The sequence below is a fragment of the Salmo salar genome, chromosome 07 (assembly GCF_965601325.2).
Source record: "Salmo salar chromosome 07, fSalSal1, whole genome shotgun sequence".
NCBI classification, from domain to species: Eukaryota; Metazoa; Chordata; class Actinopteri; order Salmoniformes; family Salmonidae; genus Salmo; species Salmo salar.
This window is the reverse complement of record NC_138297.1, coordinates 1,413,218-1,439,861: the sequence shown is the minus strand read 5'-3', so window position 1 is coordinate 1,439,861 and position 26,644 is coordinate 1,413,218. Positions and strand designations below refer to the sequence as shown.

General features: G+C 32.0%; 1 protein-coding gene across 2 annotated transcripts in view; it reads right to left on the bottom strand.

The window, feature by feature from the left end:
* The window catches only part of LOC106595244 (TSC22 domain family protein 4), a 206,066-nt gene that overhangs the window by 14,060 nt on the left and 165,362 nt on the right, over positions 1 to 26,644 (bottom strand). The window lies entirely within an intron of this gene.

Genomic DNA, 26,644 nt, shown 5'->3' with positions numbered 1-26,644 from the left:
TGGTGTAGGTAGACTATATTACATGGATTTATTGTGATGGTGTAGGTAGACTATATTACATGGATTTATTGTGGTGGTGTAGACTATATTACATGGATTTATTGTGATGGTATAGGCTATATTACATGGATTTATTGTGATGGTGTAGGCTATATTACATGGATTTATTGTGATGGTGTAGACTATATTACATGGATTTATTGTGATGGTGTAGACTATATTTCATGGATTTACTGTGATGGTGTAGGTAGACTATATTACATGGATTTATTGTTATGGTGTAGGTAGACTATATTACATGGATTTATTGTGATGGTGTAGACTAAATTACATGGATTTATTGTGATGGTGTAGACTATATTACATGGATTTATTGTGATGGTGTAGGTAGACTATATTACATGGATTTATTGTGATGGTGTAGACTATATTACATGGATTTATTGTGATGGTGTAGGTAGACTATATTACATGGATTTATTGTGATGGTGTAGGTAGACTATATTACATGGATTTATTGTGATGGTGTAGGTAGACTATATTACATGGATTTATTGTGATGGTGTAGGTAGACTATATTACATGGATTTATTGTTATGGTGTAGGATATATTACATGGATTTATTGTGATGGTGTAGGTAGACTATATTACATGGATTTATTGTGATGGTGTAGACTATATTACATGGATTTATTGTGATGGTGCAGACTATATTACATGGATTTATTGTGAAGGTGTAGGTAGACTATATTACATGGATTTATTGTGGTGGTGTAGACTATATTACATGGATTTATTGTGATGGTATAGGCTATATTACATGGATTTATTGTGATGGTGTAGGCTATATTACATGGATTTATTGTGATGGTGTAGACTATATTACATGGATTTATTGTGATGGTGTAGACTATATTTCATGGATTTATTGTGATGGTGTAGGTAGACTATATTACATGGATTTATTGTTATGGTGTAGGTAGACTATATTACATGGATTTATTGTGATGGTGTAGACTAAATTACATGGATTTATTGTGATGGTGTAGACTATATTACATGGATTTATTGTGATGGTGTAGGTAGACTATATTACATGGATTTATTGTGATGGTGTAGACTATATTACATGGATTTATTGTGATGGTGTAGGTAGACTATATTACATGGATTTATTGTGATGGTGTAGGTAGACTATATTACATGGATTTATTGTGATGGTGTAGGTAGACTATATTACATGGATTTATTGTGATGGTGTAGACTATATTACATGGATTTATTGTGATGGTGTAGACTATATTACATGGATTTATTGTGATGGTGTAGGTAGACGATATTACATGGATTTATTGTGAAGGTGTAGGTAGACTATATTACATGGATTTATTGTGATGGTGTAGGTAGACTATATTACATGGATTTATTGTGATGGTGTAGACTATATTACATGGATTTATTGTGATGGTGTAGGTCGACTATATTACATGGATTTATTGTGATGGTGTAGGTAGACTATATTACATGGATTTATTGTGATGGTGTAGGATATATTACATGGATTTATTGTGATGGTGTAGACTATATTACATGGATTTATTGTGATGGTGTAGGTAGACTATATTACATGGATTTATTGTGATGGTGTAGGATATATTACATGGATTTATTGTGATGGTGTAGGATATATTACATGGATTTATTGTGATAGTGTAGGTAGACTATATTACATGGATTTATTGTGATGGTGTAGACTATATTACATGGATTTATTGTGATGGTGTAGACTATATTACATGGATTTATTGTGATGGTGTAGGTGGACTATATTACATGGATTTATTGTGATGGTGTAGGTGGACTATATTACATGGATGTATTGTGAAGGTGTAGACTATATTACATGGATGTATTGTGAAGGTGTAGACTATATTACATGGATTTATTGTGATGGTGTAGGTAGACTATATTACATGGATTTATTGTGATGGTGTAGGTAGACTATATTACATGGATTTATTGTGATGGTGTAGGTAGACTATATTACATGGATTTATTGTGATGGTGTAGGTAGACTATATTACATGGATTTATTGTGACGGTGTAGGCTATATTACATGGATTTATTGTGATGGTGTAGTTAGACTATATTACATGGATTTATTGTGATGGTGTAGGATATATTACATGGATTTATTGTGATGGTGTAGGTAGACTATATTTCATGGATTTATTGTGATGGTGTAGACTATATTACATGGATTTATTGTGATGGTGTAGACTATATTACATGGATTTATTGTGATGGTGTAAACTATATTACATGAATTTATTGTGATGGTGTAGACTATATTACATGGATTTATTGTGAAGGTGTAGGTAGACTATATTACATGGATTTATTGTGATGGTGTAGGTAGACTATATTACATGGATTTATTGTGATGGTGTAGGTAGACTATATTACATGGATTTATTGTGATGGTGTAGGTAGACTATATTACATGGATTTATTGTGATGGTGTAGGTAGACTATATTACATGGATTTATTGTGATGGTGTAGGTAGACTATATTACATGGATTTATTGTGATGGTGTAGGTAGACTATATTACATGGATTTATTGTGATGGTGTAGGTAGACTATATTACATGGATTTATTGTGATGGTGTAGGTAGACTATATTACATGGATTTATTGTGATGGTGTAGGTAGACTATATTACATTGATGTATTGTGATGGTGTAGGTGGACTATATTACATGGATTTATTGTGATGGTGTAGGTAGACTATATTACATGGATTGATTGTGATGGTGTAGGCAGACTATATTACATGGATTTATTGTAATGGTGTAGACTATATTACACGGATTTATTGTGATGGTGTAGGTAGACTATATTACATGGATTTATTGTGATGGTGTAGGTAGACTATATTACATGGATTTATTGTGATGGTGTAGACTATATTACATGGATTTATTGTGATGGTGTAGGTAGACTATATTACATGGATTTATTGTGATGGTGTAGGTAGACTATATTACATGGATTTATTGTGATGGTGTAGGTAGACTATATTACATGGATTTATTGTGATGGTGTAGGTAGACTATATTACATGGATTTATTGTGATGGTGTAGGCTATATTACATGGATTTATTGTGATGGTGTAGACTATATTACATGGATTTATTGTGATGGTGTAGACTATATTACATGGATTTATTGTGATGGTGTAGACTATATTTCATGGATTTATTGTGATGGTGTAGGTAGACTATATTACATGGATTTATTGTTATGGTGTAGGTAGACTATATTACATGGATTTATTGTGGTGGTGTAGACTAAATTACATGGATTTATTGTGATGGTGTAGACTATATTACATGGATTTATTGTGATGGTGTAGGTAGACTATATTACATGGATTTATTGTGATGGTGTAGACTATATTACATGGATTTATTGTGATGGTGTAGGTAGACTATATTACATGGATTTATTGTGATGGTGTAGGTAGACTATATTACATGGATTTATTGTGATGGTGTAGGTAGACTATATTACATGGATTTATTGTGATGGTGTAGACTATATTACATGGATTTATTGTGATGGTGTAGACTATATTACATGGATTTATTGTGATGGTGTAGGTAGACGATATTACATGGATTTATTGTGAAGGTGTAGGTAGACTATATTACATGGATTTATTGTGATGGTGTAGGTAGACTATATTACATGGATTTATTGTGATGGTGTAGACTATATTACATGGATTTATTGTGATGGTGTAGGTCGACTATATTACATGGATTTATTGTGATGGTGTAGGTAGACTATATTACATGGATTTATTGTGATGGTGTAGGATATATTACATGGATTTATTGTGATGGTGTAGACTATATTACATGGATTTATTGTGATGGTGTAGGTAGACTATATTACATGGATTTATTGTGATGGTGTAGGATATATTACATGGATTTATTGTGATGGTGTAGGATATATTACATGGATTTATTGTGATAGTGTAGGTAGACTATATTACATGGATTTATTGTGATGGTGTAGACTATATTACATGGATTTATTGTGATGGTGTAGACTATATTACATGGATTTATTGTGATGGTGTAGGTGGACTATATTACATGGATTTATTGTGATGGTGTAGGTGGACTATATTACATGGATGTATTGTGAAGGTGTAGACTATATTACATGGATGTATTGTGAAGGTGTAGACTATATTACATGGATTTATTGTGATGGTGTAGGTAGACTATATTACATGGATTTATTGTGATGGTGTAGGTAGACTATATTACATGGATTTATTGTGATGGTGTAGGTAGACTATATTACATGGATTTATTGTGATGGTGTAGGTAGACTATATTACATGGATTTATTGTGACGGTGTAGGCTATATTACATGGATTTATTGTGATGGTGTAGTTAGACTATATTACATGGATTTATTGTGATGGTGTAGGATATATTACATGGATTTATTGTGATGGTGTAGGTAGACTATATTACATGGATTTATTGTGATGGTGTAGACTATATTACATGGATTTATTGTGATGGTGTAGACTATATTACATGGATTTATTGTGATGGTGTAAACTATATTACATGAATTTATTGTGATGGTGTAGACTATATTACATGGATTTATTGTGAAGGTGTAGGTAGACTATATTACATGGATTTATTGTGATGGTGTAGGTAGACTATATTACATGGATTTATTGTGATGGTGTAGGTAGACTATATTACATGGATTTATTGTGATGGTGTAGGTAGACTATATTACATGGATTTATTGTGATGGTGTAGGTAGACTATATTACATGGATTTATTGTGATGGTGTAGGTAGACTATATTACATGGATTTATTGTGATGGTGTAGGTAGACTATATTACATGGATTTATTGTGATGGTGTAGGTAGACTATATTACATGGATTTATTGTGATGGTGTAGGTAGACTATATTACATGGATTTATTGTGATGGTGTAGGTAGACTATATTACATGGATGTATTGTGATGGTGTAGGTGGACTATATTACATGGATTTATTGTGATGGTGTAGGTAGACTATATTACATGGATTGATTGTGATGGTGTAGGCAGACTATATTACATGGATTTATTGTAATGGTGTAGACTATATTACATGGATTTATTGTGATGGTGTAGGTAGACTATATTACATGGATTTATTGTGATGGTGTAGGTAGACTATATTACATGGATTTATTGTGATGGTGTAGGTAGACTATATTACATGGATTTATTGTGATGGTGTAGACTATATTACATGGATTTATTGTGATGGTGTAGGTGACTATATTACATGGATTTATTGTGATGGTGTAGGTAGACTATATTACATGGATTTATTGTGATGGTGTAGGCTATATTACATGGATTTATTGTGATGGTGTAGGTAGACTATATTACATGGATTTATTGTGATGGTGTAGGTAGACTATATTACATGGATTTATTGTGATGGTGTAGACTATATTAAATGGATTTATTGTGATGGTGTAGGTAGACTATATTACATGGATTTATTGTGATGGTGTAGGTAGACTATATTACATGGATTTATTGTGATGGTGTAGGTAGACTATATTACATGGATTTATTGTTATGGTGTAGGATATATTACATGGATTTATTGTGATGGTGTAGGTAGACTATATTACATGGATTTATTGTGATGGTGTAGGTAGACTATATTACATGGATTTATTGTGATGGTGCAGACTACATTACATGGATTTATTGTGAAGGTGTAGGTAGACTATATTACATGGATTTATTGTGGTGGTGTAGACTATATTACATGGATTTATTGTGATGGTATAGGCTATATTACATGGATTTATTGTGATGGTGTAGGCTATATTACATGGATTTATTGTGATGGTGTAGACTATATTACATGGATTTATTGTGATGGTGTAGACTATATTACATGGATTTATTGTGATGGTGTAGGTAGACTATATTACATGGATTTATTGTTATGGTGTAGGTAGACTATATTACATGGATTTATTGTGATGGTGTAGACTAAATTACATGGATTTATTGTGATGGTGTAGACTATATTACATGGATTTATTGTGATGGTGTAGACTATATTTCATGGATTTATTGTGATGGTGTAGGTAGACTATATTACATGGATTTATTGTTATGGTGTAGGTAGACTATATTAAATGGATTTATTGTGATGGTGTAGACTAAATTACATGGATTTATTGTGATGGTGTAGACTATATTACATGGATTTATTGTGATGGTGTAGGTAGACTATATTACATGGATTTATTGTGATGGTGTAGACTATATTACATGGATTTATTGTGATGGTGTAGGTAGACTATATTACATGGATTTATTGTGATGGTGTAGGTAGACTATATTACATGGATTTATTGTGATGGTGTAGGTAGACTATATTACATGGATTTATTGTGATGGTGTAGACTATATTACATGGATTTATTGTGATGGTGTAGACTATATTACATGGATTTATTGTGATGGTGTAGGTAGACGATATTACATGGATTTATTGTGAAGGTGTAGGTAGACTATATTACATGGATTTATTGTGATGGTGTAGGTAGACTATATTACATGGATTTATTGTGATGGTGTAGACTATATTACATGGATTTATTGTGATGGTGTAGGTCGACTATATTACATGGATTTATTGTGATGGTGTAGGTAGACTATATTACATGGATTTATTGTGATGGTGTAGGATATATTACATGGATTTATTGTGATGGTGTAGACTATATTACATGGATTTATTGTGATGGTGTAGGTAGACTATATTACATGGATTTATTGTGATGGTGTAGGATATATTACATGGATTTATTGTGATGGTGTAGGATATATTACATGGATTTATTGTGATGGTGTAGGTAGACTATATTACATGGATTTATTGTGATGGTGTAGACTATATTACATGGATTTATTGTGATGGTGTAGACTATATTACATGGATTTATTGTGATGGTGTAGGTGGACTATATTACATGGATTTATTGTGATGGTGTAGGTGGACTATATTACATGGATGTATTGTGAAGGTGTAGACTATATTACATGGATGTATTGTGAAGGTGTAGACTATATTACATGGATTTATTGTGATGGTGTAGGTAGACTATATTACATGGATTTATTGTGATGGTGTAGGTAGACTATATTACATGGATTTATTGTGATGGTGTAGGTAGACTATATTACATGGATTTATTGTGACGGTGTAGGCTATATTACATGGATTTATTGTGATGGTGTAGGTAGACTATATTACATGGATTTATTGTGATGGTGTAGGATATATTACATGGATTTATTGTGATGGTGTAGGTAGACTATATTACATGGATTTATTGTGATGGTGTAGACTATATTACATGGATTTATTGTGATGGTGTAGACTATATTACATGGATTTATTGTGATGGTGTAAACTATATTACATGAATTTATTGTGTTGGTGTAGACTATATTACATGGATTTATTGTGAAGGTGTAGACTATATTACATGGATTTATTGTGATGGTGTAGGTAGACTATATTACATGGATTTATTGTGATGGTGTAGGTAGACTATATTACATGGATTTATTGTGATGGTGTAGGTAGACTATATTACATGGATGTATTGTGATGGTGTAGGTGGACTATATTACATGGATTTATTGTGATGGTGTAGGTAGACTATATTACATGGATTGATTGTGATGGTGTAGGTAGACTATATTACATGGATTTATTGTAATGGTGTAGACTATATTACATGGATTTATTGTGATGGTGTAGGTAGACTATATTACATGGATTTATTGTGATGGTGTAGGTAGACTATATTACATGGATTTATTGTGATGGTGTAGACTATATTACATGGATTTATTGTGATGGTGTAGGTAGACTATATTACATGGATTTATTGTGATGGTGTAGGTAGACTATATTACATGGATTTATTGTGATGGTGTAGGTAGACTATATTACATGGATTTATTGTGATGGTGTAGGTAGACTATATTACATGGATTTATTGTGATGGTGTAGACTATATTACATGGATTTATTGTGATGGTGTAGGTGACTATATTACATGGATTTATTGTGATGGTGTAGGTAGACTATATTACATGGATTTATTGTGAAGGTGTAGACTGACTATATTACATGGATTTATTGTGATGGTGTAGGTAGACTATATTACATGGAATTATTGTGATGGTGTAGGTAGACTATATTACATGGATTTATTGTGATGGTGTAGGTAGACTATATTACATGGATTTATTGTGATGGTGTAGACTATATTACATGGATTTATTGTGATGGTGTAGGCTATATTACATGGATTTATTGTGATGGGGTAGGTAGACTATATTACATGGATTTATTGTGATGGTGTAGGTAGACTATATTACATGGATTTATTGTGATGGTGTAGACTATATTACATGGATTTATTGTGATGGTGTAGACTATATTACATGGATTTATTGTGATGGTGTAGGTGGACTATATTACATGGATTTATTGTGATGGTGTAGGTGGACTATATTACATGGATGTATTGTGAAGGTGTAGACTATATTACATGGATGTATTGTGAAGGTGTAGACTATATTACATGGATTTATTGTGATGTGTAGGTAGACTATATTACATGGATTTATTGTGATGGTGTAGGTAGACTATATTACATGGATTTATTGTGATGGTGTAGGTAGACTATATTACATGGATTTATTGTGACGGTGTAGGCTATATTACATGGATTTATTGTGATGGTGTAGTTAGACTATATTACATGGATTTATTGTGATGGTGTAGGATATATTACATGGATTTATTGTGATGGTGTAGGTAGACTATATTACATGGATTTATTGTGATGGTGTAGACTATATTACATGGATTTATTGTGATGGTGTAGACTATATTACATGGATTTATTGTGATGGTGTAAACTATATTACATGAATTTATTGTGATGGTGTAGACTATATTACATGGATTTATTGTGAAGGTGTAGACTATATTACATGGATTTATTGTGATGGTGTAGGTAGACTATATTACATGGATTTATTGTGATGGTGTAGGTAGACTATATTACATGGATTTATTGTGATGGTGTAGGTAGACTATATTACATGGATGTATTGTGATGGTGTAGGTGGACTATATTACATGGATTTATTGTGATGGTGTAGGTAGACTATATTACATGGATTGATTGTGATGGTGTAGGTAGACTATATTACATGGATTTATTGTAATGGTGTAGACTATATTACATGGATTTATTGTGATGGTGTAGGTAGACTATATTACATGGATTTATTGTGATGGTGTAGACTATATTACATGGATTTATTGTGATGGTGTAGGTAGACTATATTACATGGATTTATTGTGATGGTGTAGGTAGACTATATTACATGGATTTATTGTGATGGTGTAGGTAGACTATATTACATGGATTTATTGTGATGGTGTAGGTAGACTATATTACATGGATTTATTGTGATGGTGTAGGTAGACTATATTACATGGATTTATTGTGATGGTGTAGACTATATTACATGGATTTATTGTGATGGTGTAGGTGACTATATTACATGGATTTATTGTGATGGTGTAGGTAGACTATATTACATGGATTTATTGTGAAGGTGTAGACTGACTATATTACATGGATTTATTGTGATGGTGTAGGTAGACTATATTACATGGAATTATTGTGATGGTGTAGGTAGACTATATTACATGGATTTATTGTGATGGTGTAGGTAGACTATATTACATGGATTTATTGTGATGGTGTAGACTATATTACATGGATTTATTGTGATGGTGTAGGCTATATTACATGGATTTATTGTGATGGTGTAGGTAGACTATATTACATGGATTTATTGTGATGGTGTAGGCTATATTACATGGATTTATTGTGATGGTGTAGGTAGACTATATTACATGGATTTATTGTGATGGTGTAGGTAGACTATATTACATGGATTTATTGTGATGGTGTAGACTATATTACATGGATTTATTGTGATGGTGTAGGTAGACTATATTACATGGATTTATTGTGATGGTGTAGGTAGACTATATTACATGGATTTATTGTGATGGTGTAGGTAGACTATATTACATGGATTTATTGTTATGGTGTAGGATATATTACATGGATTTATTGTGATGGTGTAGGTAGACTATATTACATGGATTTATTGTGATGGTGTAGGTAGACTATATTACATGGATTTATTGTGATGGTGCAGACTATATTACATGGATTTATTGTGAAGGTGTAGGTAGACTATATTACATGGATTTATTGTGGTGGTGTAGACTATATTACATGGATTTATTGTGATGGTATAGGCTATATTACATGGATTTATTGTGATGGTGTAGGCTATATTACATGGATTTATTGTGATGGTGTAGACTATATTACATGGATTTATTGTGATGGTGTAGAGTATATTACATGGATTTATTGTGATGGTGTAGGTAGACTATATTACATGGATTTATTGTTATGGTGTAGGTAGACTATATTACATGGATTTATTGTGATGGTGTAGACTAAATTACATGGATTTATTGTGATGGTGTAGACTATATTACATGGATTTATTGTGATGGTGTAGGTAGACTATATTACATGGATTTATTGTGATGGTGTAGACTATATTAAATGGATTTATTGTGATGGTGTAGGTAGACTATATTACATGGATTTATTGTGATGGTGTAGGTAGACTATATTACATGGATTTATTGTGATGGTGTAGGTAGACTATATTACATGGATTTATTGTGATGGTGTAGACTATATTACATGGATTTATTGTGATGGTGTAGACGATATTACATGGATTTATTGTGATGGTGTAGGTAGACGATATTACATGGATTTATTGTGAAGGTGTAGGTAGACTATATTACATGGATTTATTGTGATGGTGTAGGTAGACTATATTACATGGATTTATTGTGATGGTGTAGGTCGACTATATTACATGGATTTATTGTGATGGTGTAGGTCGACTATATTACATGGATTTATTGTGATGGTGTAGGTAGACTATATTACATGGATTTATTGTGATGGTGTAGGATATATTACATGGATTTATTGTGATGGTGTAGACTATATTACATGGATTTATTGTGATGGTGTAGGTAGACTATATTACATGGATTTATTGTGATGGTGTAGGATATATTACATGGATTTATTGTGATGGTGTAGGATATATTACATGGATTTATTGTGATGGTGTAGGTAGACTATATTACATGGATTTATTGTGATGGTGTAGACTATATTACATGGATTTATTGTGATGGTGTAGGTGGACTATATTACATGGATTTATTGTGATGGTGTAGGTGGACTATATTACATGGATGTATTGTGAAGGTGTAGACTATATTACATGGATTTATTGTGATGGTGTAGGTAGACTATATTACATGGATTTATTGTGATGGTGTAGGTAGACTATATTACATGGATTTATTGTGATGGTGTAGGTAGACTATATTACATGGATTTATTGTGATGGTGTAGACTATATTACATGGATTTATTGTGATGGTGTAGGTGACTATATTACATGGATTTATTGTGATGGTGTAGGTAGACTATATTACATGGATTTATTGTGAAGGTGTAGACTGACTATATTACATGGATTTATTGTGATGGTGTAGGTAGACTATATTACATGGAATTATTGTGATGGTGTAGGTAGACTATATTACATGGATTTATTGTGATGGTGTAGGTAGACTATATTACATGGATTTATTGTGATGGTGTAGGTAGACGATATTACATGGATTTATTGTGAAGGTGTAGGTAGACTATATTACATGGATTTATTGTGATGGTGTAGGTAGACTATATTACATGGATTTATTGTGATGGTGTAGACTATATTACATGGATTTATTGTGATGGTGTAGGTCGACTATATTACATGGATTTATTGTGATGGTGTAGGTAGACTATATTACATGGATTTATTGTGATGGTGTAGGATATATTACATGGATTTATTGTGATGGTGTAGACTATATTACATGGATTTATTGTGATGGTGTAGGTAGACTATATTACATGGATTTATTGTGATGGTGTAGGATATATTACATGGATTTATTGTGATGGTGTAGGATATATTACATGGATTTATTGTGATGGTGTAGGTAGACTATATTACATGGATTTATTGTGATGGTGTAGACTATATTACATGGATTTATTGTGATGGTGTAGACTATATTACATGGATTTATTGTGATGGTGTAGGTGGACTATATTACATGGATTTATTGTGATGGTGTAGGTGGACTATATTACATGGATGTATTGTGAAGGTGTAGACTATATTACATGGATGTATTGTGAAGGTGTAGACTATATTACATGGATTTATTGTGATGGTGTAGGTAGACTATATTACATGGATTTATTGTGATGGTGTAGGTAGACTATATTACATGGATTTATTGTGATGGTGTAGGTAGACTATATTACATGGATTTATTGTGACGGTGTAGGCTATATTACATGGATTTATTGTGATGGTGTAGGTAGACTATATTACATGGATTTATTGTGATGGTGTAGGATATATTACATGGATTTATTGTGATGGTGTAGGTAGACTATATTACATGGATTTATTGTGATGGTGTAGACTATATTACATGGATTTATTGTGATGGTGTAGACTATATTACATGGATTTATTGTGATGGTGTAAACTATATTACATGAATTTATTGTGTTGGTGTAGACTATATTACATGGATTTATTGTGAAGGTGTAGACTATATTACATGGATTTATTGTGATGGTGTAGGTAGACTATATTACATGGATTTATTGTGATGGTGTAGGTAGACTATATTACATGGATTTATTGTGATGGTGTAGGTAGACTATATTACATGGATGTATTGTGATGGTGTAGGTGGACTATATTACATGGATTTATTGTGATGGTGTAGGTAGACTATATTACATGGATTGATTGTGATGGTGTAGGTAGACTATATTACATGGATTTATTGTAATGGTGTAGACTATATTACATGGATTTATTGTGATGGTGTAGGTAGACTATATTACATGGATTTATTGTGATGGTGTAGGTAGACTATATTACATGGATTTATTGTGATGGTGTAGACTATATTACATGGATTTATTGTGATGGTGTAGGTAGACTATATTACATGGATTTATTGTGATGGTGTAGGTAGACTATATTACATGGATTTATTGTGATGGTGTAGGTAGACTATATTACATGGATTTATTGTGATGGTGTAGGTAGACTATATTACATGGATTTATTGTGATGGTGTAGACTATATTACATGGATTTATTGTGATGGTGTAGGTGACTATATTACATGGATTTATTGTGATGGTGTAGGTAGACTATATTACATGGATTTATTGTGAAGGTGTAGACTGACTATATTACATGGATTTATTGTGATGGTGTAGGTAGACTATATTACATGGAATTATTGTGATGGTGTAGGTAGACTATATTACATGGATTTATTGTGATGGTGTAGGTAGACTATATTACATGGATTTATTGTGATGGTGTAGACTATATTACATGGATTTATTGTGATGGTGTAGGCTATATTACATGGATTTATTGTGATGGGGTAGGTAGACTATATTACATGGATTTATTGTGATGGTGTAGGTAGACTATATTACATGGATTTATTGTGATGGTGTAGACTATATTACATGGATTTATTGTGATGGTGTAGACTATATTACATGGATTTATTGTGATGGTGTAGGTGGACTATATTACATGGATTTATTGTGATGGTGTAGGTGGACTATATTACATGGATGTATTGTGAAGGTGTAGACTATATTACATGGATGTATTGTGAAGGTGTAGACTATATTACATGGATTTATTGTGATGTGTAGGTAGACTATATTACATGGATTTATTGTGATGGTGTAGGTAGACTATATTACATGGATTTATTGTGATGGTGTAGGTAGACTATATTACATGGATTTATTGTGACGGTGTAGGCTATATTACATGGATTTATTGTGATGGTGTAGTTAGACTATATTACATGGATTTATTGTGATGGTGTAGGATATATTACATGGATTTATTGTGATGGTGTAGGTAGACTATATTACATGGATTTATTGTGATGGTGTAGACTATATTACATGGATTTATTGTGATGGTGTAGACTATATTACATGGATTTATTGTGATGGTGTAAACTATATTACATGAATTTATTGTGATGGTGTAGACTATATTACATGGATTTATTGTGAAGGTGTAGACTATATTACATGGATTTATTGTGATGGTGTAGGTAGACTATATTACATGGATTTATTGTGATGGTGTAGGTAGACTATATTACATGGATTTATTGTGATGGTGTAGGTAGACTATATTACATGGATGTATTGTGATGGTGTAGGTGGACTATATTACATGGATTTATTGTGATGGTGTAGGTAGACTATATTACATGGATTGATTGTGATGGTGTAGGTAGACTATATTACATGGATTTATTGTAATGGTGTAGACTATATTACATGGATTTATTGTGATGGTGTAGGTAGACTATATTACATGGATTTATTGTGATGGTGTAGACTATATTACATGGATTTATTGTGATGGTGTAGGTAGACTATATTACATGGATTTATTGTGATGGTGTAGGTAGACTATATTACATGGATTTATTGTGATGGTGTAGGTAGACTATATTACATGGATTTATTGTGATGGTGTAGGTAGACTATATTACATGGATTTATTGTGATGGTGTAGGTAGACTATATTACATGGATTTATTGTGATGGTGTAGACTATATTACATGGATTTATTGTGATGGTGTAGGTGACTATATTACATGGATTTATTGTGATGGTGTAGGTAGACTATATTACATGGATTTATTGTGAAGGTGTAGACTGACTATATTACATGGATTTATTGTGATGGTGTAGGTAGACTATATTACATGGAATTATTGTGATGGTGTAGGTAGACTATATTACATGGATTTATTGTGATGGTGTAGGTAGACTATATTACATGGATTTATTGTGATGGTGTAGACTATATTACATGGATTTATTGTGATGGTGTAGGCTATATTACATGGATTTATTGTGATGGTGTAGGTAGACTATATTACATGGATTTATTGTGATGGTGTAGGCTATATTACATGGATTTATTGTGATGGTGTAGGTAGACTATATTACATGGATTTATTGTGATGGTGTAGGTAGACTATATTACATGGATTTATTGTGATGGTGTAGACTATATTACATGGATTTATTGTGATGGTGTAGGTAGACTATATTACATGGATTTATTGTGATGGTGTAGGTAGACTATATTACATGGATTTATTGTGATGGTGTAGGTAGACTATATTACATGGATTTATTGTTATGGTGTAGGATATATTACATGGATTTATTGTGATGGTGTAGGTAGACTATATTACATGGATTTATTGTGATGGTGTAGGTAGACTATATTACATGGATTTATTGTGATGGTGCAGACTATATTACATGGATTTATTGTGAAGGTGTAGGTAGACTATATTACATGGATTTATTGTGGTGGTGTAGACTATATTACATGGATTTATTGTGATGGTATAGGCTATATTACATGGATTTATTGTGATGGTGTAGGCTATATTACATGGATTTATTGTGATGGTGTAGACTATATTACATGGATTTATTGTGATGGTGTAGAGTATATTACATGGATTTATTGTGATGGTGTAGGTAGACTATATTACATGGATTTATTGTTATGGTGTAGGTAGACTATATTACATGGATTTATTGTGATGGTGTAGACTAAATTACATGGATTTATTGTGATGGTGTAGACTATATTACATGGATTTATTGTGATGGTGTAGGTAGACTATATTACATGGATTTATTGTGATGGTGTAGACTATATTAAATGGATTTATTGTGATGGTGTAGGTAGACTATATTACATGGATTTATTGTGATGGTGTAGGTAGACTATATTACATGGATTTATTGTGATGGTGTAGGTAGACTATATTACATGGATTTATTGTGATGGTGTAGACTATATTACATGGATTTATTGTGATGGTGTAGACGATATTACATGGATTTATTGTGATGGTGTAGGTAGACGATATTACATGGATTTATTGTGAAGGTGTAGGTAGACTATATTACATGGATTTATTGTGATGGTGTAGGTAGACTATATTACATGGATTTATTGTGATGGTGTAGGTCGACTATATTACATGGATTTATTGTGATGGTGTAGGTCGACTATATTACATGGATTTATTGTGATGGTGTAGGTAGACTATATTACATGGATTTATTGTGATGGTGTAGGATATATTACATGGATTTATTGTGATGGTGTAGACTATATTACATGGATTTATTGTGATGGTGTAGGTAGACTATATTACATGGATTTATTGTGATGGTGTAGGATATATTACATGGATTTATTGTGATGGTGTAGGATATATTACATGGATTTATTGTGATGGTGTAGGTAGACTATATTACATGGATTTATTGTGATGGTGTAGACTATATTACATGGATTTATTGTGATGGTGTAGGTGGACTATATTACATGGATTTATTGTGATGGTGTAGGTGGACTATATTACATGGATGTATTGTGAAGGTGTAGACTATATTACATGGATTTATTGTGATGGTGTAGGTAGACTATATTACATGGATTTATTGTGATGGTGTAGGTAGACTATATTACATGGATTTATTGTGATGGTGTAGGTAGACTATATTACATGGATTTATTGTGATGGTGTAGACTATATTACATGGATTTATTGTGATGGTGTAGGTGACTATATTACATGGATTTATTGTGATGGTGTAGGTAGACTATATTACATGGATTTATTGTGAAGGTGTAGACTGACTATATTACATGGATTTATTGTGATGGTGTAGGTAGACTATATTACATGGAATTATTGTGATGGTGTAGGTAGACTATATTACATGGATTTATTGTGATGGTGTAGGTAGACTATATTACATGGATTTATTGTGATGGTGTAGACTATATTACATGGATTTATTGTGATGGTGTAGGCTATATTAGATGGATTTATTGTGATGGTGTAGGTAGACTATATTACATGGATTTATTGTGATGGTGTAGGCTATATTACATGGATTTATTGTGATGGTGTAGGTAGACTATATTACATGGATTTATTGTGATGGTGTAGGTAGACTATATTACATGGATTTATTGTGATGGTGTAGACTATATTACATGGATTTATTGTGATGGTGTAGGTAGACTATATTACATGGATTTATTGTGATGGTGTAGGATATATTACATGGATTTATTGTGATGGTGTAGACTATATTACATGGATTTATTGTGATGGTGTAGGTAGACTATATTACATGGATTTATTGTGATGGTGTAGGATATATTACATGGATTTATTGTGATGGTGTAGGATATATTACATGGATTTATTGTGATGGTGTAGGTAGACTATATTACATGGATTTATTGTGATGGTGTAGACTATATTACATGGATTTATTGTGATGGTGTAGGTGGACTATATTACATGGATTTATTGTGATGGTGTAGGTGGACTATATTACATGGATGTATTGTGAAGGTGTAGACTATATTACATGGATTTATTGTGATGGTGTAGGTAGACTATATTACATGGATTTATTGTGATGGTGTAGGTAGACTATATTACATGGATTTATTGTGATGGTGTAGGTAGACTATATTACATGGATTTATTGTGATGGTGTAGACTATATTACATGGATTTATTGTGATGGTGTAGGTGACTATATTACATGGATTTATTGTGATGGTGTAGGTAGACTATATTACATGGATTTATTGTGAAGGTGTAGACTGACTATATTACATGGATTTATTGTGATGGTGTAGGTAGACTATATTACATGGAATTATTGTGATGGTGTAGGTAGACTATATTACATGGATTTATTGTGATGGTGTAGGTAGACTATATTACATGGATTTATTGTGATGGTGTAGACTATATTACATGGATTTATTGTGATGGTGTAGGCTATATTAGATGGATTTATTGTGATGGTGTAGGTAGACTATATTACATGGATTTATTGTGATGGTGTAGGCTATATTACATGGATTTATTGTGATGGTGTAGGTAGACTATATTACATGGATTTATTGTGATGGTGTAGGTAGACTATATTACATGGATTTATTGTGATGGTGTAGACTATATTACATGGATTTATTGTGATGGTGTAGGTAGACTATATTACATGGATTTATTGTGATGGTGTAGGTAGACTATATTACATGGATTTATTGTGATGGTGTAGGTAGACTATATTACATGGATTTATTGTTATGGTGTAGGATATATTACATGGATTTATTGTGATGGTGTAGGTAGACTATATTACATGGATTTATTGTGATGGTGTAGGTAGACTATATTACATGGATTTATTGTGATGGTGCAGACTATATTACATGGATTTATTGTGAAGGTGTAGGTAGACTATATTACATGGATTTATTGTGGTGGTGTAGACTATATTACATGGATTTATTGTGATGGTATAGGCTATATTACATGGATTTATTGTGATGGTGTAGGCTATATTACATGGATTTATTGTGATGGTGTAGACTATATTACATGGATTTATTGTGATGGTGTAGAGTATATTACATGGATTTATTGTGATGGTGTAGGTAGACTATATTACATGGATTTATTGTTATGGTGTAGGTAGACTATATTACATGGATTTATTGTGATGGTGTAGACTAAATTACATGGATTTATTGTGATGGTGTAGACTATATTACATGGATTTATTGTGATGGTGTAGGTAGACTATATTACATGGATTTATTGTGATGGTGTAGACTATATTAAATGGATTTATTGTGATGGTGTAGGTAGACTATATTACATGGATTTATTGTGATGGTGTAGGTAGACTATATTACATGGATTTATTGTGATGGTGTAGGTAGACTATATTACATGGATTTATTGTGATGGTGTAGACTATATTACATGGATTTATTGTGATGGTGTAGACGATATTACATGGATTTATTGTGATGGTGTAGGTAGACGATATTACATGGATTTATTGTGAAGGTGTAGGTAGACTATATTACATGGATTTATTGTGATGGTGTAGGTAGACTATATTACATGGATTTATTGTGATGGTGTAGGTCGACTATATTACATGGATTTATTGTGATGGTGTAGGTCGACTATATTACATGGATTTATTGTGATGGTGTAGGTAGACTATATTACATGGATTTATTGTGATGGTGTAGGATATATTACATGGATTTATTGTGATGGTGTAGACTATATTACATAGATTTATTGTGATGGTGTAGGTAGACTATATTACATGGATTTATTGTGATGGTGTAGGATATATTACATGGATTTATTGTGATGGTGTAGGATATATTACATGGATTTATTGTGATGGTGTAGGTAGACTATATTACATGGATTTATTGTGATGGTGTAGACTATATTACATGGATTTATTGTGATGGTGTAGGTGGACTATATTACATGGATTTATTGTGATGGTGTAGGTGGACTATATTACATGGATGTATTGTGAAGGTGTAGACTATATTACATGGATTTATTGTGATGGTGTAGGTAGACTATATTACATGGATTTATTGTGATGGTGTAGGTAGACTATATTACATGGATTTATTGTGATGGTGTAGGTAGACTATATTACATGGATTTATTGTGACGGTGTAGGCTATATTACATGGATTTATTGTGATGGTGTAGGTAGACTATATTACATGGATTTATTGTGATGGTGTAGGATATATTACATGGATTTATTGTGATGGTGTAGGTAGACTATATTACATGGATTTATTGTGATGGTGTAGACTATATTACATGGATTTATTGTGATGGTGTAGACTATATTACATGGATTTATTGTGATGGTGTAAACTATATTACATGAATTTATTGTGATGGTGTAGACTATATTACATGGATTTATTGTGAAGGTGTAGACTATATTACATGGATTTATTGTGATGGTGTAGGTAGACTATATTACATGGATTTATTGTGATGGTGTAGGTAGACTATATTACATGGATTTATTGTGATGGTGTAGGTAGACTATATTACATGGATGTATTGTGATGGTGTAGGTGGACTATATTACATGGATTTATTGTGATGGTGTAGGTAGACTATATTACATGGATTTATTGTGATGGTGCAGACTATATTACATGGATTTATTGTGAAGGTGTAGGTAGACTATATTACATGGATTTATTGTGGTGGTGTAGACTATATTACATGGATTTATTGTGATGGTGTAGGTAGACTATATTACATGGATTTATTGTTATGGTGTAGGTAGACTATATTACATGGATTTATTGTGATGGTGTAGACTAAATTACATGGATTTATTGTGATGGTGTAGACTATATTACATGGATTTATTGTGATGGTGTAGGTAGACTATATTAGATGGATTTATTGTGATGGTGTAGACTATATTAAATGGATTTATTGTGATGGTGTAGACTATATTACATGGATTTATTGTGATGGTGTAGACTATATTACATGGATTTATTGTGATGGTGTAGGTAGACTATATTACATGGATTTATTGTTATGGTGTAGGTAGACTATATTACATGGATTTATTGTGATGGTGTAGACTAAATTACATGGATTTATTGTGATGGTGTAGACTATATTACATGGATTTATTGTGATGGTGTAGGTAGACTATATTAGATGGATTTATTGTGATGGTGTAGACTATATTAAATGGATTTATTGTGATGGTGTAGGTAGACTATATTACATGGATTTATTGTGATGGTGTAGGTAGACTATATTACATGGATTTATTGTGATGGTGTAGGTAGACTATATTACATGGATTTATTGTGATGCTGTAGGTAGACTATATTACATGGATTTATTGTGATGGTGTAGACTATATTACATGGATTTATTGTGATGGTGTAGACTATATTACATGGATTTATTGTGATGGTGTAGGTAGACGATATTACATGGATTTATTGTGAAGGTGTAGGTAGACTATATTACATGGATTTATTGTGATGGTGTAGGTAGACTATATTACATGGATTTATTGTGATGGTGTAGACTATATTACATGGATTTATTGTGATGGTGTAGGTCGACTATATTACATGGATTTATTGTGATGGTGTAGGTAGACTATATTACATGGATTTATTGTGATGGTGTAGGATATATTACATGGATTTATTGTGATGGTGTAGACTATATTACATGGATTTATTGTGATGGTGTAGGTAGACTATATTACATGGATTTATTGTGATGGTGTAGGATATATTACATGGATTTATTGTGATGGTGTAGGATATATTACATGGATTTATTGTGATGGTGTAGGTAGACTATATTACATGGATTTATTGTGATGGTGTAGACTATGTTACATGGATTTATTGTGATGGTGTAGACTATATTACATGGATTTATTGTGATGGTGTAGGTGGACTATATTACATGGATTTATTGTGATGGTGTAGGTAGACTATATTACATGGATTGATTGTGATGGTGTAGGTAGACTATATTACATGGATTTATTGTGATGGTGTAGACTATATTACATGGATTTATTGTGATGGTGTAGGTAGACTATATTACATGGATTTATTGTGATGGTGTAGGTAGACTATATTACATGGATTTATTGTGATGGTGTAGACTATATTACATGGATTTATTGTGATGGTGTAGGTAGACTATATTACATGGATTTATTGTGATGGTGTAGGTAGACTATATTACATGGATTTATTGTGATGGTGTAGGTAGACTATATTACATGGATTTATTGTGATGTGTAGGTAGACTATATTACATGGATTTATTGTGATGGTGTAGGTAGACTATATTACATGGATTTATTGTGATGGTGTAGGTAGACTATATTACATGGATTTATTGTGATGGTGTAGGTAGACTATATTACATGGATTTATTGTGATGGTGTAGACTATATTACATGGATTTATTGTGATGGTGTAGGTAGACTATATTACATGGATTTATTGTGATGGTGTAGGTAGACTATATTACATGGATTTATTGTGATGGTGTAGGTAGACTATATTACATGGATTTATTGTGATGTGTAGGTAGACTATATTACATGGATTTATTGTGATGGTGTAGGTAGACTATATTACATGGATTTATTGTGATGGTGTAGGTAGACTATATTACATGGATTTATTGTGATGGTGTAGGTAGACTATATTACATGGATTTATTGTGATGGTGTAGGTAGAATATATTACATGGATTTATTGTGATGTGTAGGTAGACTATATTACATGGATTTATTGTGATGGTGTAGGTAGACTATATTACATGGATTTATTGTGATGGTGTAGACTATATTACATGGATTTATTGTGATGGTGTAGGTAGACTATATTACATGGATTTATTGTTATGGTGTAGGTAGACTATATTACATGGATTTATTGTGATGGTGTAGACTAAATTACATGGATTTATTGTGATGGTGTAGACTATATTACATGGATTTATTGTGATGGTGTAGGTAGACTATATTAGATGGATTTATTGTGATGGTGTAGACTATATTAAATGGATTTATTGTGATGGTGTAGGTAGACTATATTACATGGATTTATTGTGATGGTGTAGGTAGACTATATTACATGGATTTATTGTGATGGTGTAGGTAGACTATATTACATGGATTTATTGTGATGCTGTAGGTAGACTATATTACATGGATTTATTGTGATGGTGTAGACTATATTACATGGATTTATTGTGATGGTGTAGACTATATTACATGGATTTATTGTGATGGTGTAGGTAGACGATATTACATGGATTTATTGTGAAGGTGTAGGTAGACTATATTACATGGATTTATTGTGATGGTGTAGGTAGACTATATTACATGGATTTATTGTGATGGTGTAGACTATATTACATGGATTTATTGTGATGGTGTAGGTCGACTATATTACATGGATTTATTGTGATGGTGTAGGTAGACTATATTACATGGATTTATTGTGATGGTGTAGGATATATTACATGGATTTATTGTGATGGTGTAGACTATATTACATGGATTTATTGTGATGGTGTAGGTAGACTATATTACATGGATTTATTGTGATGGTGTAGGATATATTACATGGATTTATTGTGATGGTGTAGGATATATTACATGGATTTATTGTGATGGTGTAGGTAGACTATATTACATGGATTTATTGTGATGGTGTAGACTATGTTACATGGATTTATTGTGATGGTGTAGACTATATTACATGGATTTATTGTGATGGTGTAGGTGGACTATATTACATGGATTTATTGTGATGGTGTAGGTAGACTATATTACATGGATTGATTGTGATGGTGTAGGTAGACTATATTACATGGATTTATTGTGATGGTGTAGACTATATTACATGGATTTATTGTTTTGGTGTAGGTAGACTATATTACATGGATTTATTGTGATGGTGTAGGTAGACTATATTACATGGATTTATTGTGATGGTGTAGACTATATTACATGGATTTATTGTGATGGTGTAGGTAGACTATATTACATGGATTTATTGTGATGGTGTAGGTAGACTATATTACATGGATTTATTGTGATGGTGTAGGTAGACTATATTACATGGATTTATTGTGATGTGTAGGTAGACTATATTACATGGATTTATTGTGATGGTGTAGGTAGACTATATTACATGGATTTATTGTGATGGTGTAGGTAGACTATATTACATGGATTTATTGTGATGGTGTAGGTAGACTATATTACATGGATTTATTGTGATGGTGTAGACTATATTACATGGATTTATTGTGATGGTGTAGGTAGACTATATTACATGGATTTATTGTGATGGTGTAGGTAGACTATATTACATGGATTTATTGTGATGGTGTAGGTAGACTATATTACATGGATTTATTGTGATGTGTAGGTAGACTATATTACATGGATTTATTGTGATGGTGTAGGTAGACTATATTACATGGATTTATTGTGATGGTGTAGGTAGACTATATTACATGGATTTATTGTGATGGTGTAGGTAGACTATATTACATGGATTTATTGTGATGGTGTAGGTAGAATATATTACATGGATTTATTGTGATGTGTAGGTAGACTATATTACATGGATTTATTGTGATGGTGTAGGTAGACTATATTACATGGATTTATTGTGATGGTGTAGACTATATTACATGGATTTATTGTGATGGTGTAGGTAGACTATATTACATGGATTTATTGTGATGGTGTAGGGAAACTATATTACATGTATTTATTGTGAAGGTGTAGACTGACTATATTACAAGGATTTATTGTGATGGTGTAGGTAGACTATATTACATGGATTTATTGTGATGGTGTAGGTAGACTATATTACATGGATTTATTGTGATGGTGTAGACTATATTACATGGATTTATTGTGATGGTGTAGACTATATTACATGGATTTATTGTGATGGTGTAGGTAGACTATATTACATGGATTTATTGTGATGGTGTAGGTAGACTATATTACATGGATTTATTGTGATGGTGTAGGTAGACTATATTACATGGATTTATTGTGATGGTGTAGGTAGACTATATTACATGGATTTATTGTGATGGTGTAGGTAGACTATATTACATGGATTTATTGTGATGGTGTAGACTATATTACATGGATTTATTGTGATGGTGTAGGTAGACTATATTACATGGATTTATTGTGATGGTGTAGGTAGACTATATTACATGGATTTATTGTGATGGTGTAGGTAGACTATATTACATGGATTTATTGTTATGGTGTAGGATATATTACATGGATTTATTGTGATGGTGTAGGTAGACTATATTACATGGATTTATTGTGATGGTGTAGACTATATTACATGGATTTATTGTGATGGTGCAGACTATATTACATGGATTTATTGTGAAGGTGTAGGTAGACTATATTACATGGATTTATTGTGGTGGTGTAGACTATATTACATGGATTTATTGTGATGGTATAGGCTATATTACATGGATTTATTGTGATGGTGTAGACTATATTACATGGATTTATTGTGATGGTGTAGGTAGACTATATTACATGGATTTATTGTGATGGTGTAGACTATATTACATGGATTTATTGTGATGGTGTAGGTAGACTATATTACATGGATTTATTGTGATGGTGTAGACTATATTACATGGATTTATTGTGAAGGTGTAGACTGACTATATTACATGGATTTATTGTGATGGTGTAGGTAGACTATATTACATGGATTTATTGTGATGGTGTAGACTACATTACATGGATTTATTGTGATGGTGTAGGTAGACTATATTACATGGATTTATTGTGATGGTGTAGACTATATTACATGGATTTATTGTGATGGTGTAGACTATATTACATGGATTTATTGTGATGGTGTAGGATATATTATATGGATTTATTGTGATGGTGTAGACTATATTACATGGATTTATTGTGATGGTGTAGGTAGACTATATTACATGGATTTATTGTGATGGTGTAGGTAGACTATATTACATGGATTTATTGTGATGGTGTAGGCTATATTACATGGATTTATTGTGATGGTGTAGGTAGACTATATTACATGGATTTATTGTGATGGTGTAGGTACACTATATTACATGGATTTATTGTGATGGTGTAGACTATATTACATGGATTTATTGTGATGGTGTAGGTAGACTATATTACATGGATTTATTGTGATGGTGTAGGTAGACTATATTACATGGATTTATTGTGATGGTGTAGGCTATATTACATGGATTTATTGTGATGGTGTAGACTATATTACATGGATTTATTGTGATGGTGTAGGTAGACTATATTACATGGATTTATTGTGATGGTGTAGGCTATATTACATGGATTTATTGTGATGGTGTAGACTATTACATGGATTTATTGTGAAGGTGTAGGTAGACAATATTACATGGATTTATTGTGATGGTGTAGGTAGACTATATTACATGGATTTATTGTGATGGTGTAGACTATATTACATGGATTTATTGTGATGGTGTAGGTAGACTATATTACATGGATTTATTGTGATGGTGTAGGTAGACTATATTCCATGGATTTATTGTTATGGTGTAGGATATATTACATGGATTTATTGTGATGGTGTAGGTAGACTATATTACATGGATTTATTGTGATGGTGTAGGTAGACTATATTACATGGATTTATTGTGAT